Source organism: Bombina bombina, chromosome 6, assembly GCF_027579735.1.
Source record: "Bombina bombina isolate aBomBom1 chromosome 6, aBomBom1.pri, whole genome shotgun sequence".
Classification (NCBI taxonomy): domain Eukaryota; kingdom Metazoa; phylum Chordata; class Amphibia; order Anura; family Bombinatoridae; genus Bombina; species Bombina bombina.
This window is the reverse complement of record NC_069504.1, coordinates 637,905,976-637,923,741: the sequence shown is the minus strand read 5'-3', so window position 1 is coordinate 637,923,741 and position 17,766 is coordinate 637,905,976.

Below are 17,766 nucleotides of genomic sequence, written 5' to 3'. Positions count from 1 at the left end.
CTGATTGAAAATGAAAACAAATTTATTTAAATAACAAAATACTTTGTTTAAGCAAATACTTGCAGAATATTTAAATATGCTACTTAGGTATGTTAAGACCACATACAGCAGGAGTGAAAATAAAGAAAACTAGTAAGCAGAGATGCAGATTCAAAAAGGAAAGTCTTTCTCTTGGTAATAACTGAAATGTAAGATTTGCACAAGGCAGAAAACAACTTGTAAACAGGTAGCAGGTTTAAAGGTAAAGTCTTTCTCCTTGTAATTGCTGAGTCCAGGAATTGCACAAGGCAGGAAACAACTTGCAAACTGGTAACAGGTTTAAAGGTAAAGTCTCTCTCCTTGTAATTGCTGAGTGCAGGAATTGCACAATGCAGGAAACAACTTGCAAACTGGTAACAGGTTTAAAGGTAAAGTCTCTCTCCTTGTAATTGCTGAGTGCAGGAATTGCACAATGCAGGAAACAACTTGCAAACTGGTAACAGGTTTAAAGGTAAAGTCTCTCTCCTTGTAATTGCTGAGTGCAGGAAATGCACAAGGCAGGAAACAAACTTGAAGATTGGTAACAGGTTTAAAGGTAAAGGTTTTCTCCTGGTAATACCTTATAAACAGGTGCAAAGGAAATCCTTCTCCTGACAATGGCCAAGTGCAGGAATTGCATAAAGCAGGAAACAAACTTGTAGATTGGTAACAGGTTTAAAGGTAAAGGCTTTCTCCTGGTAATACCTTGTAAACAGGTGCAAAGGAAATCTTTTCTCCAAAGAAATACAGGAAACAGGTTCTGACTTGACAAAACAGATCCAATGTGAAGACACTAATGCAGACTAAAAGCCATCCTTAAATAGGGAGGTTTTGCACAGGGTTGGTTCTGATTAATTCCAGAATTGAGAACACCTGTGTGTTGCACAGGTGTAATAACAAGTAAGGCAAATAGTTATTTATCAGATCTTTTAAGATCCATGCTATTGTTGGAACTGGCTGTGGCTCAACATGTAAGCAAACAGAAATAGCAACCACAGAGCCACAGGTTCAAATCCCTATACAGCCCTTCTTAGCAGAATGCCTCCCAGACCTTTTCTTTTTCTTTTTAGTCTGGAGGCTTGGTTCATGACACACGTGTGGTGTACCCAAGGTTCCATTCTCGGCCCCCTACTATTCACATTATTTATAAATGATTTGCCTAATGTCTGCAAATTCTCAACTGTGCACATGTACGCAGATGACACGGTAATCTATGTAAACAATTCCAATCTGCCGCAGCTTGAAGCAGTGAACCAAGACCAGTTCACAGAGGTAGAAAAGTGGATCTCAAGAAACAAACTCTTCCTAAACACTGACAAAACTGTCACAATGATCTTTGGAATGGGACCTAAATTACACAAATTACAAAATTCCCATCTACGCATCAAAACAAAATCCAATTGCACACTGACCGCAGTCCACTCTTTCAAATACTTGGGTATGTTGTTAGACCCCAATCTATCTTTTGGCCTCCTCATAGAAAAATTTGCATCTAAACTTTATCCAAAACTAGGTGTCCTGTACAGAAACAAATCTTACCTCAGCCCTACAGTAAGGGAAAAAATTGTACAGCAAATGCTGATGCCTATCATGGATTATGGGGACGTAGTATATGCACCTGCACCTCAAACTCACCTTAATAAACTTAATACATTGTATAACTCGTTCTGCCATTTTGTGCTACAATGTAACTACAGGACCCACCAAGAAATAAACTGGATGTTGCTGGAATCCAGACACACCCTCCATCTTTCCTGCCTTGTGTTTAAGAGCCTTTCTGGGAAGTTCCCACTCTACCTGAGCAGAATGCTCTCACCGGCTATTCCCACCTCCTATAACCTCTGATCCAGTACCAGCACATTATTTAGCTTGCCTCAATACAAAAAGAAAGCAGCTCGATCCTCCTTTTCCTACAGAGCACCACAGTTATGGAACGACCTCCCGCACACTTTCAAACTTTCCCCAAGCCTAATATCCTTTAAGTGATCCCTCTCTACATATCTCAAAACAGAATGCACCTGTCATGGTTGATTATATATTTCCTACCTGTTCTATGTTAAATTTTTGCATATATTGTGTATTATTATTGTTTTTGTATTTTATTGTACCCTATTGTATCAATGCAATGTTTTGTGGACCCAGGACATACTTGAAAATGAGAGAAATCTCAATGTATCCTTTCTGGTAAAATATTTTATAAATAAATAAATAAATATTGCAGAGAAATGTGTTTAAACTCAAAACAAAGTAGTCAAAGACATAGCGAAAGTCAGTTGTAGTCTGGCAATAATAATTTTATTCATTCTCTTGATATACTTTGCTGAAAAGCATATCTAAATAGGCTCAGTAGCTGCTGATTGGTTGCTGCACATAGATACCTTGTCTGATTGGCTCACCCATGTGCATTGCTATTTCTTTAACAAAGGATATCTAAAGAATGAAGCAAATTAGATAATAGAAGTAAATTGGAATGTTGTTTAAAATTATATTCTCTATCTGAATAATGAAATATTTTTTGGGGGTTTAATATCCCTTTAACTACCTGATTTCAATTAAGATATTGTCATATTGTCAATTTTCTGGGATCCCTTGTACTCCAATGATTAACACAGAAGGCATATGCTACATGATCACAGAATGGCATAGCAGTCCTGCAGATGCTGCTGTTTTCTATATAAAATTCATGCTATGTTTAAATTTAACCTGTATAAAAAAGAAGCAGGAATGAATACTGAACAAAAGGAAATACCTCAATGCTAGTGGATTGGAATTTCAAGTTCTGACAAAAGGGAAGTGCATATTTGGTTTAAATAGTACACATTAAAATGGGCTGAACACAAATTGCTACTCAACGTTCTTAACCTGACATAGGCACTTTTCAAGGCCCATCAAAGAATGTAACTGTCTGATGCAAGTCAGAATGAGTTTGACATTCTCTCTTAAGGTGAGTAAGGTTGACAGGTGAGTTGCAGGGATGGCTAAATCTCACATCAGTTTGGTGCTATGGTACTGCTTGACTTCCATTAACTCAATTTTCTCAAGGCTGTATGGCTCAAACAAATAGCATTCGGTTTTGCTTCTTTCTATTTCTGACTCCATTAGTAACCTTTTGTGCACCTTTTTATCTAGCATATATTTTAACTTTTATCTCTAACCTTTTATTCTTTTATTTTACACATTTATATTTTGATGCATTTGTGAAAGTTGCTAAAAGCCGATGAAATGTTTTTTTGTTTAATGTTTCAATAAAAAGTCATGATAAATTCTTATGCTGTATAATAACTTAATTCAATGCTTCAACACAAGCATAGCAAAATCTATGTAAAGGTGAGATCCGTTTGCAATGCAACAATGTATTAAATAAACTTGTTTCATATTTTATATTGATTTCCTTTTTAGAACTATTACAATGTGAGCTATTGTAAAATATATCAACAAAATAATTTTCTCTAGAGACAAATTGTGGGGTAAAACATAATACTAAGTTTATTATTGTAGACCAGATATTAGTTCCAAGGATACATTTGCTTAAGTGATGTTATATGTGACACATATTTGCTCTTAAATTGCAACAACACACATGATTATACTAAAAGATCTGCTTAAAATACATTTGTTTGCGTCTCTAACACTAAATAGTATAAGAAAAATCAAACATTTGTTTTTGCTCTCGTAACGCAGAGCATCAAAAAGATTTGTAGTATAAATGTAGGTTCACTATTTTAGCTTATTTATTTGGTCATGTTTAAAAAAAATCATTTATTTTCAAAGTACATGAAAATATTGCAGTTGGCTTGAGGCTTCCATGGTAACTTGCATTTTTTAAAGGCTTCACTTATTTTGGACCTTGACAACTTTACTAATATGCTAGTCAAATGTTAGATCTATGTTAATATGCAAAGCATAAAAAGTAAACAGATGAAGATATATGTAACATAATACAAAAATGCCATTTGTGAAAGAGACATAAAAGGGAATAAGAAAATAATCTAATGCATTAGTGCATAAACTCAGACAGTGATTGGTGGTGGCCAAGCACATATGCCATTTGTGATTGGTTCACCAGCCCATGTTAAAATCAGGATAGCAGTGCTTTACCTCTAAGGGGCGGAAATGTGCAAGATATTGAAATATTGAGGGTGCGTTAATTTTGCGCACGTATTGCAAGTTGGAAGTAAATGCGTTCGCTTAAGCACAATCTAATTTAATGCGCATGAGGTTAGAAGACCTTGCATAAAAGGTTAGGGATAAAATAAAAGTTGCACCAAACACAACATTAATACCTTAAAATATACAGTTACACTCATATAAACACTATCTGATCAAAAATATTTACTAAAACATTTAAATAAGGGTTCAAATGTATACATTATATGGCCATGCATTTGACTGCAAAGGGTTATTATATATATTCTTTATATATATATATATATATATATATATATATATATATATATATATATATATATATATATATATATATATATATATATATATATATATATATATAAATATATATATATAAATATGTATATAAATATATATATATATATATATATATATATAAATATGTATATATATAGATATATATATATTAAACCTTAATATAACTTATGTCAAGTTAGTGCACAAGAATAATTAGTGTACTCTTGTCTGGGTAGCGCACGTAAGTCCGACAGGATTATACTTATTCTTCATGTGTGCTAATCCGACATGAGTTATATTAAGGTGTAGACACACAAAGAGGGTAAAGATCCCCTCCAAGAAAATAATACTCTTATTAGCACTCACGAGTCTGTTATAACTATAATTGAAATAGAGAATGATAAATCAACTGGATATATGGTAGTTGCTGTGGCATAAATAAAACATAACTTTTATTGGAAAGCCAATATAAAATTAGTGTGGGAAAAAACACATATTAAAAACACATAAAGGAAAAACTTATTATAATTTTACTGAGTTTGTCAAAATATACACTATGTTACTACTCATAGAGCATAGTCATTAAGTATGGTGTAACTTGAGATCACTACTAGTAAAACTTAATGGGGTTTTGTTTTATGTTTGTGTTTTTGTTTGAGTTGACCAGTAAATCAATATTAGGTATTTGCAAATTTGCGAGTAAGTATGATTAACATTTGTTTAACTTTCCAACAAACACTTTATTACCCAGTATTGAGATTAGCATCAAACATCAGCTAATTTGGCCAGAGCAGTGAATGATTTTCAGTTTGTAAAAAACAAAAAGTTTTTTCAAAGCTGCTAGTGATTTAATGTTAAAGCAATATTTGAGACTGAATGGGACTATGTAGAATCGGTAATTATAACCCATATATTGTAATAGTGTATCTGTTCTACCGATTGTTACATGTATTTTACCGCTGTTGAAATTTATTCACCTGAGTAACTATGTATCAGTAACTATCTACTAGTCATGAGACTCCGATACAGATCATATTCAGCTGAACATACAAACACCTATATTAATAAAGTTTATCCCTTGAGCCAAAGAAGCGATGCCCAGAGTTATGTTCTGTATATTAAAAAAGGTCCCCAATTTGACTACAAAAAGAAAATAAGATAAACCACACTCATCAGGCTTTTCAAGGGGTGTGACTTCAAGCACATTTTTCTAACCAAATGACAGGTTTTAAATGTTTTTAACACATTTATTTTGTATGCAGTTATGCATTAAAAAATATCTAATGTGTAAATTTTAAAAAAATGCCTTTAATGTCCATTTAACCTAGTGAAAAGCATTATGGTAATAGGGTTTTTTTAATGGGATGCAATGGTCTCAAATTGTAAAACTCCATGAAAACCCACGTGAAACATTTTTCATGGCTCTTAAAATGGATAAACCTTTGTCTATCTGTCTGTCTATATATCTGTCTGGGCTAAAATGAAGCTGCACCCAGGTGGTAAATCGTCATAGAAAATGGTATTGAGCTGGTTGTTCGTTCCTGTGAGTGTGCTTCTCTCTTTGTGTATTTAGTCTCTCTATGGGAAAAAGGGGCAACCAGACGTGGACTCCTTGCTCAGTGTGCTTAGAGGAATAAGGCTACACCTCACTGACGAGGCCCAATGAAGGAGGAAACGATCATTTGGGGTTGCTGTGTTCCTTGTTCAGAGACAAATTGCCTGGTATTTCGGTGCTGGACTGACTAATAGGTGGGATCAGACTGATATACTACAGTCAAGTTCTACTCTGGGAAAAGCATTACTGGGCTTAAAGAAGTTGCACCCAGATGGTAAATTGCCATAGAACAGGCTAACAATAGTATTGAGCTGGTTGTTCGTTCCTGTGAGTGCACTTCTTTTTGTATGTATGTATCTATCTGTCTATCTATCTATCTATCTATCTATCATCTATCTATATATTTATCTATCAATCAGCTATCTATCAATCTATCTATTTACCTATTTGTCTATCATCTATCTCTCTATCTATCTATTTACAATATGTCTGTCTATTTAAAGACTGTACATCACCAGTAATAATTCTAGATCTTAAGTTTTGTAACACATTAAAGGGACAATAAATACCTGTTGCATTTATAAAAACATTGTTCTCGTCCTACACTCCCTAAAAAGGTTGGTGAGCAAAATCTGTAACCTTGGTTTCCTTCAAAATGATGCAAATTAAAAGCTGGTTTAGAAAAAAGAGCAACAATATGAAGAAAACTTAAAGGGACACTGAACCCAAAAAAAATTATTTGGTGATTCAGATAGAGCATGCAATTTTAAACAATTTTATAATTTACTCCTATTATCAAATTTTCTTCATTCTCTTGGTATGTTTATTTGAAAAGCAAGAATGTACGTTTAGATGCCGGCCCATTTTTGGTGAATAACCTGGTTTTCCTTGCTGATTGGACAGCACCAATTAATAAGTGTTGTCCATGGTCCTGAACCAAAAATTTGCTGGCTCCTTAGCTTAGATGCCTTCTTTTTCAAATAAAGATAGCAAGAGAACGAAGAAAAATTGATAATAGGAGTAAATTAGAAAGTTGCTTAAAATTGCATGATATATCTGAATCATGAAAGAAAAAAATTGGGTTCAGTGTCCCTTTAAGTTACAGAATTTGCTCCCCAGGCTCTCTATGGAGTGTGGGACAAGCAAATGTTTTACACAAAAACAATGAGGGTTTAATGCATCTTTGATGGGGAATTAATTTGTTGCAAATGTGGATAATTATCAAATGAAAACTTAATTTTAACAGCTCCATAATGTAATATCCAAAAGGATACTGATAAGAATATCTTCATTAAACTAATCTCAGGGCTCAGAAACCATGACTGTTACTGAGTTAGGTTTATAATGGAAATATTTTCTTACAATAGGGGCATTGACTAAAAGCATGGACTATAGAACCTCAAGGAAATTAGCTCATAGCTATGTAGGCATAGCCATTATCAGAACAGTCTATACTGAGTCTGGGTTCTTTGTGTATGATTTCAGTGTTAGAGGGGGTGAACTGTAGAGAACAAAGGATGTTAAATTTTATTTCCGTTTTCCAGTTTATTTTTGTTAGCTTTAAGGCAATAATATCTGTCAGGGATATATGATAGGAAAACACAGAGCACAGAGTTAATTGACTCCACTTAAACATAGTTTATTTCTCCAAAGGCAGTAAGCATGAATAAAGAATTTTGTTCCAACCCCTAGTTTTAAATAGACTTTTTTTATCATTGAAATGCATTTTAATGAAGTAATTCAACAGCTGCTAAGGTTCAGCTTATATGATTAGAAGGGAAAAGGGGGGGGGTGACAGAAAACAATAGCAATATTGAAAACTAAATTACCATGTAATTAGTCATCTCAGTTCTATAAACATACCTAGCACTGTTAGAATCTCAGGTCTTCTTAACCCTTTCCTTCCACTTCCATTAATCATTTTAATATGATTGTATAAAATGAGTGTTGCAAAATTATCCTTGGATGATGTGAGATCAAATCATTTAAGCTAAAGAAATATCAGAAATCTTATCTTGAGCGGATAGGTTTATTCTGGATAATATTATGTTCTTATCATTATTGTAAATCAATTTCTTCTTACTCTAAGCACCACATATTCTGAAATATTGAGTACTTTCCACACATTTGGAATGACAGAAACTTTTCTAAAATCTGAAGGTTCCTCCTCTTCCTTTATAAATACCCACCCCTTTCTTCATGACAACACTTTAAAGGGGCATTATAAAGCACAAATGATATGCTCTAAAATTTTAGGGCATGTATTTTTTTTATTTATTTTTTTTTAATAATTTTTATTGAGGTTTTGTATAGTAAAAGAGGAACTCATAAACAGTAAGAGTACACGATATTGACAGGCTGAAACAATAAATTAATCAGATAATGAAATAAGTCTTGACTACCAGAATGGTACAAACTGCATAGTGAGTAAAAGAAGACAGCCAGACGTCAATAGCAAGATAATGCACATATAAATGAAACCTCATTTGTCTATATGGTATCATCATATAGTATGTAACAGTTTGTTGAAAGTTAGGGGAAATCAGCAGGCAAGAGCTGCTCATAGTTGGGATGGGGAGGGGGACGGACAATCTAATTGTTGATATAAGCAATGAGAGGGATAATAGAATAGATAATAAAGAGCTCATATTTAAAGGAATGTGGCAACTATGAGCTAGGTATATATAATTATAGTAAATATGGGATATTATTGGTGAGGATCACTAAAATTGAAGTAAGCCACGCTTAGGTCATTTGTTCGACTTTAAGCGTGTGGGCCGTAATTATATATATAACGGCAAGTAAATAAAAATATAATAACCTATATAGAGTATATATATATATATATATATATATATATATATACATATATACATACATATACATATATACACATATATATATATATACACACTTGGCAGCTGTAATCTGGGTACTCTCACAGACACATTAGGTTTCTCAAGATAGTTTTAATAAAGAGACAAACTTATGGTATCAGTAAGGAACTGAGTATGGAGTATATGTAAGATTTATGTACTGGGATGCTACAGGAATTTAGCCGTGCCACACCGATTCAGTCCCATGTTGGGGCCCGCATAGGGATTATATATGTAAAACAGAGATTAGGGACCCAATTCGAACAGATGCTAGTGAGTATAGGTATCTCTATAGGTGGGACAGATATATTCAAAAGGGCAACTGCTTTCATTTATTGTAATAAAGATGAAGAGGTGCCTAAAAATGTATACATTATATAATAGTCAGAGAAAATTATTCCAGTAGGTTGTCATAGTCTAGGGACTGTTAACACTATAAAACCCTCTATCGGGTGTATATATATCTAAGTTCAAGTGTCCTACAGCAGGCCTACCTCATCCTCATATAGAGGTTATCTGAAAAAGGTTAAGGTTTCTAGACTACGTCATCTCGGCCGCAGACAACGCAGCGCAGCCTAGGAGGTCATAACATATACATATAATTAAGACACTAGAAAAAAGAGCTGAAATAACTCACATCTACTCATCATTCAATGCAAGCAAAGAAAGATGTTCAGAACAATAATGGAAGATATATATACATATGTTAATGCAACTGTTGGAGAGAAACCAAGAGAACAAAACAACCATATATTCTCTTGGTATTAGTATGTGATAAATCAAGCTAAATAGAATATATCCAATAAGTAGAGCCCATACATTGCATACTTATAAATGTAAGGTTGTTTTGATGATATCATCTCAGGGTATATTGCTGCTCATGAAGTTATTAACAAGGATAATCATAAGTATGTACAGATCCTACCATATATCCAAAAGCAGTGTGGGAACAAACAAATAATATATATACCTTAAACTTTTTTGTAATAAGAAAAAAAAAAAGAAAACATTTCAAAAATAAAAAAAAAATTGTATGCCAAGTCATATTTGAGTCTCTCCTGCCCACAGATCTAGTGTGCAGAAAGGGGATATTATATTGTAGGAGCAGTTTCTTCTGGATTTCTAAATAGGAACTCTTTTCAATATGTAAATTAATATGTCTATGCTGTATATGGAGAACTGGTATCATCTTGAGACAAAACCATTTAAGTAAAGGTGACAGTAAGTATAGTTTACTGATCCAGCTCAAAGGCGATATATCTTTGTATAGAGAGTAATGAAGGCAAAAAGCAATACGATTATCTCAGGGGATCCTGTTATATGGAAGAGACAATTATAAGAGGAGTCTAAGTAGCTGAAAAAGGCAGCTGCATAACCCTGGCATTATGTGAAGTAACCATAACTGATTATAACTTATGACATATAGGTGTAGGTAACCAGAAGCAGAGATGCAGTAAGATTTACATAGCATTAGTGGAATTTAAGGTTACAGGCCATCTATTACCTGACTGCTTTAAGAGAATTATTTTGGATCTAAGAACATTTATATAGAGATAGTGAAAGGGATTTTTGAAAGTTATATGTTCATTGGAGCCAATTAGAGTATATTTGAATGCATCAATTTCACACATAGCATAACTAATAAACCTTTTCTGGATCATTAGTGTGAGGTGTCCATCGATCTGTGCCTCTACCCAATGCCTATTCTGTCTCGTAAGCAACACTGGCTAATATCAGATGGGTAAAGAGTTGCACAAGTTCCACATGTCCCCGGGTCAAACTTAAAGGGACATTAAACCCAATTTTTTTCTTTCATGCGGTATGTAGGGGACCTTAGATGATGTGCCCTCTTGTGTGTAGAAGATATCAGAGCGTAGTGGTTCCGAAGTTTCCGAGTCTGTTATTGCAGATGACACAAGGTAGCCATCGGCCCCCCTCCCAACTTGCAGTACAGAGGATTCAGAGTGGATCTGCTTAAGGGATTGTCTGGGATTTCCTGAATTGTAAGAACCAGTGTATCGTAGTTTCTAACCCCCTGTGCAGGGTTAGTACTATTGGCTTCATGTTCTGAGAGTAGAGGACATGTATTTTTTGTGTTACTGGCCCTACCTACCTATGGAGTCAATCACATCATTTGATAATAAGCAGCCATTTTTATTGTTTATCAGCATCACTTTTTCATTTTTCATTTCACTTTTTCATTTTTTCATTTCACTTTTTCATTTTTTTAATTTCACTGTTTTGATGAAATATGGTTTTGGCTTTTTTATCACAATACAAATTTTCAATACTTACTGACACATTTACGAGTATATTTTTAGTTATTTAATTCCACAGCTAAAAGGACCTAATAAGCCCCATACAACATCTTTTTACTTATTACAGAGTATCCCAGAAAACATAATTAAATTACACCCGCGATATTGGATGACATTAGGAAGCAATGTCACCAATTACACCAAATACATACAGACAGTACCTGCTCAATCAATTAAAGCTAAATAATTAATAATAAGCACTTTTTACACTAAAAAAAATAGATAAATCCATCAGACAATAAACACATGTGACACTATACCAATAATGCCCCTCTTTAAATCTATCAATCAGATACACACATTTCTCTATGGTATTGAAGTACAACGGGATAATTACACACGTCACCGGTTAGAATCACTATTAAGAAGGGATCAGTCAACCTGGGATATAATTGCTAAACACCCAAAAAAAATCTATTTTATTTGTTGTTAATCCAACAGATTTTGTTGTTTGGTTTCAAAATCGGTAGATTAATGAGGCAGGTAACAATTTTGAACTTTAGAGGTATAAATGGTAGAAGCATTTTAGTATTGTGATCACTGAAAAAACACATAGACAATGCCAGAAAAAAATTCAGAAATCATAATCTAACAAAAACAAGTGCAAGTTTTCGATCAACCACTATTTGTGATAAACAAGATGATTGGTGGTTATATATTACTGCTATTCCTGATCGGCTCACCATTAGTCTCTTGCTCTGGAGCTACAATGCTAGAGGTAGCTCATCAGGACTTTACCTATGTGTTTGACACATTTGCTGGGGTTAAACAAATAGATAGGCTTAGTAATGCAAAAATTACACGTTAACTAATTATAGCATGCCATGCAATTTTTGCATTATTATATTCCTTTAACATATAGCTCAATTACAAACTATTTAGGGAGACAAACAGAACAATGATTACAGGAACATGAAATTAAATATGTTTTCAAATGTAAGTCTATTTTGCTTCGTTCTCTTGGTATCCTTTATTTGAAAGCATACCTAGGTAGGCTCAGGAGCTGGGAGCTAGCTGCTGATTGGTGACTGGTTGGTATACCTCTTATTATTTGCTTACTGGTGTATTCGGTTAGCTCCCAGTAGTGTATTGCTGCTCCTTCAACAAAGGATACCAAGAGAATGAAGAAAAATTGATAATAGAGGTAAATTGTAAAGTTGTCTAAAACTGTATGTTCTATCTCAACCTTACAATAATAATTTTGGGTTAATGTTCCTTTAAGCATTATCACAATAGTTTCTGAAGTTGGCCTTCCCAGATTGTTTTTTTAAATATATAAATATAGCTATTATTACAGCAAAATAAAACAGTGACTCTGGGGAAAAAAGTCTATGCACTTTTATTTCTGCTTCTGTCCGAAGCAAACAACTGATGAATCACTATGAAAATGTGCAAGGAATATATGCAGCTGCTTAGTACAACTCCTCAAATGTAGGATGATAGTCTTATTTCCCCTCACCCTCACACATATTACACCTATTTTCCTGACCCTATTGCACTACGGTTCATCCCATTTCTCCCTCCTATTCTGACTCCAATATTAACTCAATTCTTCAACAGCTAATTTCTAAATAATTATTATTAACTACCTTGACTATAGAAACAGCGTATAAAACAACCTTCCACTCTCCTGGCTCGCCCCTTTCTGTTATGAATGTCTCTGTTATACTTATGTGAAGCAACATTTGGCCTATGACTGTTTAGGGCCAGATTACGAGTGGAGCTGTAGTTTGCGCTCGCGTTAAAACTGCTATCAATTATTTTTTGGTGCTTGGAGATTTGCACTGGTATTATGAGTTGAAAGCAAAATCTTTGCACTCTCAGGTTTGTAACGTAGTGGTAACAAATAGACTTGGAGAAGTCGTGAATGCAAAATCGCATTCCCCTAGACTGCAATGGAGCTGAAAAAACACCCACAAGTCACGCAAACATAATTGCGGTTATTTAAAAGGCAACATGAGAGGATAATATTGAATATTTCATAATCCGATGTTCTGCAATGTTTTCTTAAAGAAATATATATATATATATATATATATATGATAGAAATTTTCAACAAATGTATATCTATATCTAGTGGCATGAAAATGTAAGTTTAAGAGAAAGCTATTGTATGTGAACATGTCATGCATGAATAAGGGGTCTCCCCGAAATGTAGCATTGGTTTTAGTCTGTTTCTACTAAAAATGGATTAGATTTTATTGTGCTATGGACTACATATTTTTGTATTTTTTTTTTATTATATATATATATATATATATATATATATATATATATATATATATATATATTAGGGATGAAACAAATAATTGATAAAATCGATTAAAAATCGATAATGAGAGGGGCGTGTCTAGGCAGCGACTGGAATGGCCGCAAAGACTCTGTAATGAAGTAAAAAAAAATCTGCCGCCTATCTCGAGATTTCTACAACATCCATACTAAGGATACATGGATTTGGATACTCTGAGTCCTGGAGAATCTGGCAAGATTATCATTGTTGCGTAACTGATTTACAGGTTCTGTTCTAGACCGCCGAGAGTTCAGAGGGTGGCCTAGCCTGAGAATTTCGGCACACCCCCCTGGTAGCCCGGATTTATCAGACATACTCTGTCCGCTATAATATACTCTCTATTAAAACATACCCAGCACCTGATTCCCATTCTACTCTGGAGTTAGTTGCTTCCCTGCTGAATGACTTAAGCCCTCGTCTAGATCGTCACTATGTGGTTTGCATGGACATGTTAAAACCTACATACAGCTCACCTCCTGATATAGAACCTGCTGAAGCTTCACATTCTATCAACAAAGGTGCCCTGCTTACCCGGGGTGATGCTGTAGGGCCCCAGCATCAACCTTCGGGTTGCAGCATGCAAACCTAATTTTCAAAAACTACATTGTGGTGAGATCGAAAATGGTGAAGCTCAGGAGGAGGGAAAGATGACAGCGGCAGAGGTTCCTCAGCTTGTCAGTATTGAAGACGCACAGGCAAACACAGAGGTGCCTCAGAAGTTTGCACAATCATCTGATAAACTACCTAGAACACTCAGGTGGACTTCCCTGACTTATGAAAACCAAGTACTTTATGCACAGGTTAACGGAGGACCTAGATTTGGATGGCCATGTACTTATGATGATATCTCTCAATCAATAGGCTACTTTGGAAACAAACTGCCCCAGAACATTATGCCCAGCTCTGCACCTCTCATAAGAACTGGAGTGGGGTAATTATTTACTACCTCTGAAATGCTGGCCGTGCAACCTTAGGCCTTTTCGTCTATACCGACTCACTATTCTACCTCCAACAGTGGAACACTAACATATGGAGACTTATTGTATATGGCATCTACTAAGCTTAATGTTTATATTGCCTTCTTGTCTAGTTTAAGCTTGCATACATGCTAGATAAGTGAGCTCCTATGCATAGGGACTATTCTTTGTAAATGTATGGCTTCCATATGGGTCTGAATACTAGCTCTCCATGTATTTACAATGCATATGGGTTTTTTATTTTATTTTTGTTTTTTTTCTCTAGAGGAAAGTTACAACGCTATACTATACATGTATGCTTGTTTCCATATGTAGACAACATTGTGAAACAATATAAGATTATAAATAAGCCCCTAAGATATGTGTACTGTATAAGCGATTTCACCTTACTTTACCAGACAAACATGATCTATAATAATTTATCCTACTTCAACACAACACTCAAGGGGGTCGATCCGATATAAAGTGTCGCCCGCAAAAGCCGGCGACGCCAATAATTGCGCGGATTTGGTATCCTATATACGGCGTAAGCTAGAAGTTACGCGCGTATATTTCTGCCGTCGCCCGCAGTTTTTTGGGCTATAGGCAGGTATACCAAACCCGCGCAGTTTGGTATCCAATATGCAGCGTAAGGACTTACGTGGCGAAAATGGAGAAAACTTACTCCATTTTCACCTCGCCACAAAAAGCAGCCGTAAGAAGCCTTACGCTGACTATTGGAGCCCCGTAACTCCCTAAACTAGCTGCTAAAATAAACCTAACACCTAACGCATGCGCAATGTCTATCTCCCTGTCAACCGCGATCTTCTAAAATAAACCTAACACCTAACGCATGCGCAATGTCTATCTCCCTGTCAACCGCGATCCCCCCCGAAATCCCTAATAAAGTTATTACCCCCTAAAACGCCGCTCCCCGACCCCGCCGCCATCTACATAAACTAACCCCCTACTGTGAGCCCCTAAAACCGCCGCCATCTACCTTATCTATCCCGTAATCTGACCCCTTACACCGCCGCCACCTATATAAAAATTATTAACCCCTAATTTAATCTACCTACCCCGCCGCCAGCTATGTTATCTATATTAACCCTAAGTATATTATAGTTAATATAGTTATTACATTATATATATTAACTATATTAACCCTAATTATATTAGGGTTAATATAGTTAATATAGTTACTATAGTATTTATATTAACTATATTAACTCTATCTAACCCTAACACCCCTAACTAAATTTATATTAAATTAATCTAATTCATTTATAAACTAAAATATTCCTATTTAAATCTAAATACTTACCTATAAAATAAACCCTAAGATAGCTACAATATAATTAATAATTACATTGTAGCTATGTTAGGGTTAATATTTATTTTACAGGTAAATTGTTAATTATTTTAACTAGGTATAATAGCTATTAAATAGTTATTAACTATTTAATATCTACCTAGTTAAAATAATTACCCAATTACCTGTAAAATAAATACACCTACACTATCAATAAATGTAATAAACTACAAACATCTATCTAAAAATACAATTAAATTAACTAAACTAAATTACAAAAAAAAACAAACACTAAATTACAAAAAATAAAAAAAAGATTAAAAGATTTTTAAGCTAATTACACCTATTCTAAGCCCCCTAATAAAATAATAAACCCCCAAAATAACAAAAATTCCCTGCCCTATTCTAAATTAAACAAATTTCAAAGCTCTTTACCTTACCAGCCCTTAAAAGGGCCTTTTGTGGGGCATGCCCCAAAGAATTCAGCTCTTTTGCATTCAATAAATACAATCCCCCCCCCCCATTACAACCCACCACCCACATACCCCTATTCTAAACCCACCCAAACCCCCCTTAAAAAATCCTAACACTACCCCCCTGAAGATCTCCCTACCTTGTCTTCACCACACCGGGCCGAACTCCTGATCCGATCCGGGCGATGTCGTCCTCCAAGCGGCAAAGAAGAAATCTTCCTCCGGCGATGTCATCCTCCAAGCGGCAAAGAAGAATTCTTCCTCCGGCGACGTCTTCCTTCAAGCGGCAGCAAAGTCTTCATTCTTCCGGCGGCATCTTCAATCTTCTTTCTTCGCTCCGCCGCCGCGGAGCATCCATCCCGGCCGACTGCTAAACTTGGAATGAGGTACCTTTAAATGACGTCATCCAAGATGGCGTCCGCCGAATTCCGATTGGCTGATAGGATTCTATCAGCCAATCGGAATTAAGTTAAAAAAATCTGATTGGCTGATTGAATCAGCCAATCAGATTCAAGTTCAATCCGATTGGCTGATCCAATCAGCCAATCAGATTGAGCTCGCATTCTATTGGCTGTTCCGATTGAACTTGAATCTGATTGGCTGATTGGCTGATTCAATCAGCCAATCAGATTTTTTTAACCTAATTCCGATTGGCTGATAGAATCCTATCAGCCAATCGGAATTCGGCGGACGCCATCTTGGATGACGTCATTTAAAGGTACCTCATTCCAAGTTTAGCAGTCGGCCGGGATGGATGCTCCGCGGCGGCGGAGCGAAGAAAGAAGATTGAAGATGCCGCCGGAAGAATGAAGACTTTGCTGCCGCTTGGAGGAAGACGTCGCCGGAGGAAGAATTCTTCTTTGCCGCTTGGAGGATGACATCGCCGGAGGAAGATTTCTTCTTTGCCGCTTGGAGGACGACATCGCCCGGATCGGATCAGGAGTTCGGCCCGGTGTGGTGAAGACAAGGTAGGGAGATCTTCAGGGGGGTAGTGTTAGGATTTTTTAAGGGGGGTTTGGGTGGGTTTAGAATAGGGGTATGTGGGTGGTGGGTTGTAATGGGGGGGGGGGGATTGTATTTATTGAATGCAAAAGAGCTGAATTCTTTGGGGCATGCCCCACAAAAGGCCCTTTTAAGGGCTGGTAAGGTAAAGAGCTTTGAAATTTGTTTAATTTAGAATAGGGCAGGGAATTTTTGTTATTTTGGGGGTTTATTATTTTATTAGGGGGCTTAGAATAGGTGTAATTAGCTTAAAAATCTTGTAATCTTTTTTTTATTTTTTGTAATTTAGTGTTTGTTTTTTTTTGTAATTTAGTTTAGTTAATTTAATTGTATTTTTAGATAGATGTTTGTAGTTTATTACATTTATTGATAGTGTAGGTGTATTTGTAACTTAGGTTAGGATTCATTTTACAGGTAATTGGGTAATTATTTTAACTAGGTAGATATTAAATAGTTAATAACTATTTAATATCTATTATACCTAGTTAAAATAATTAACTATTTACCTGTAAAATAAATATTAACCCTAACATAGCTACAA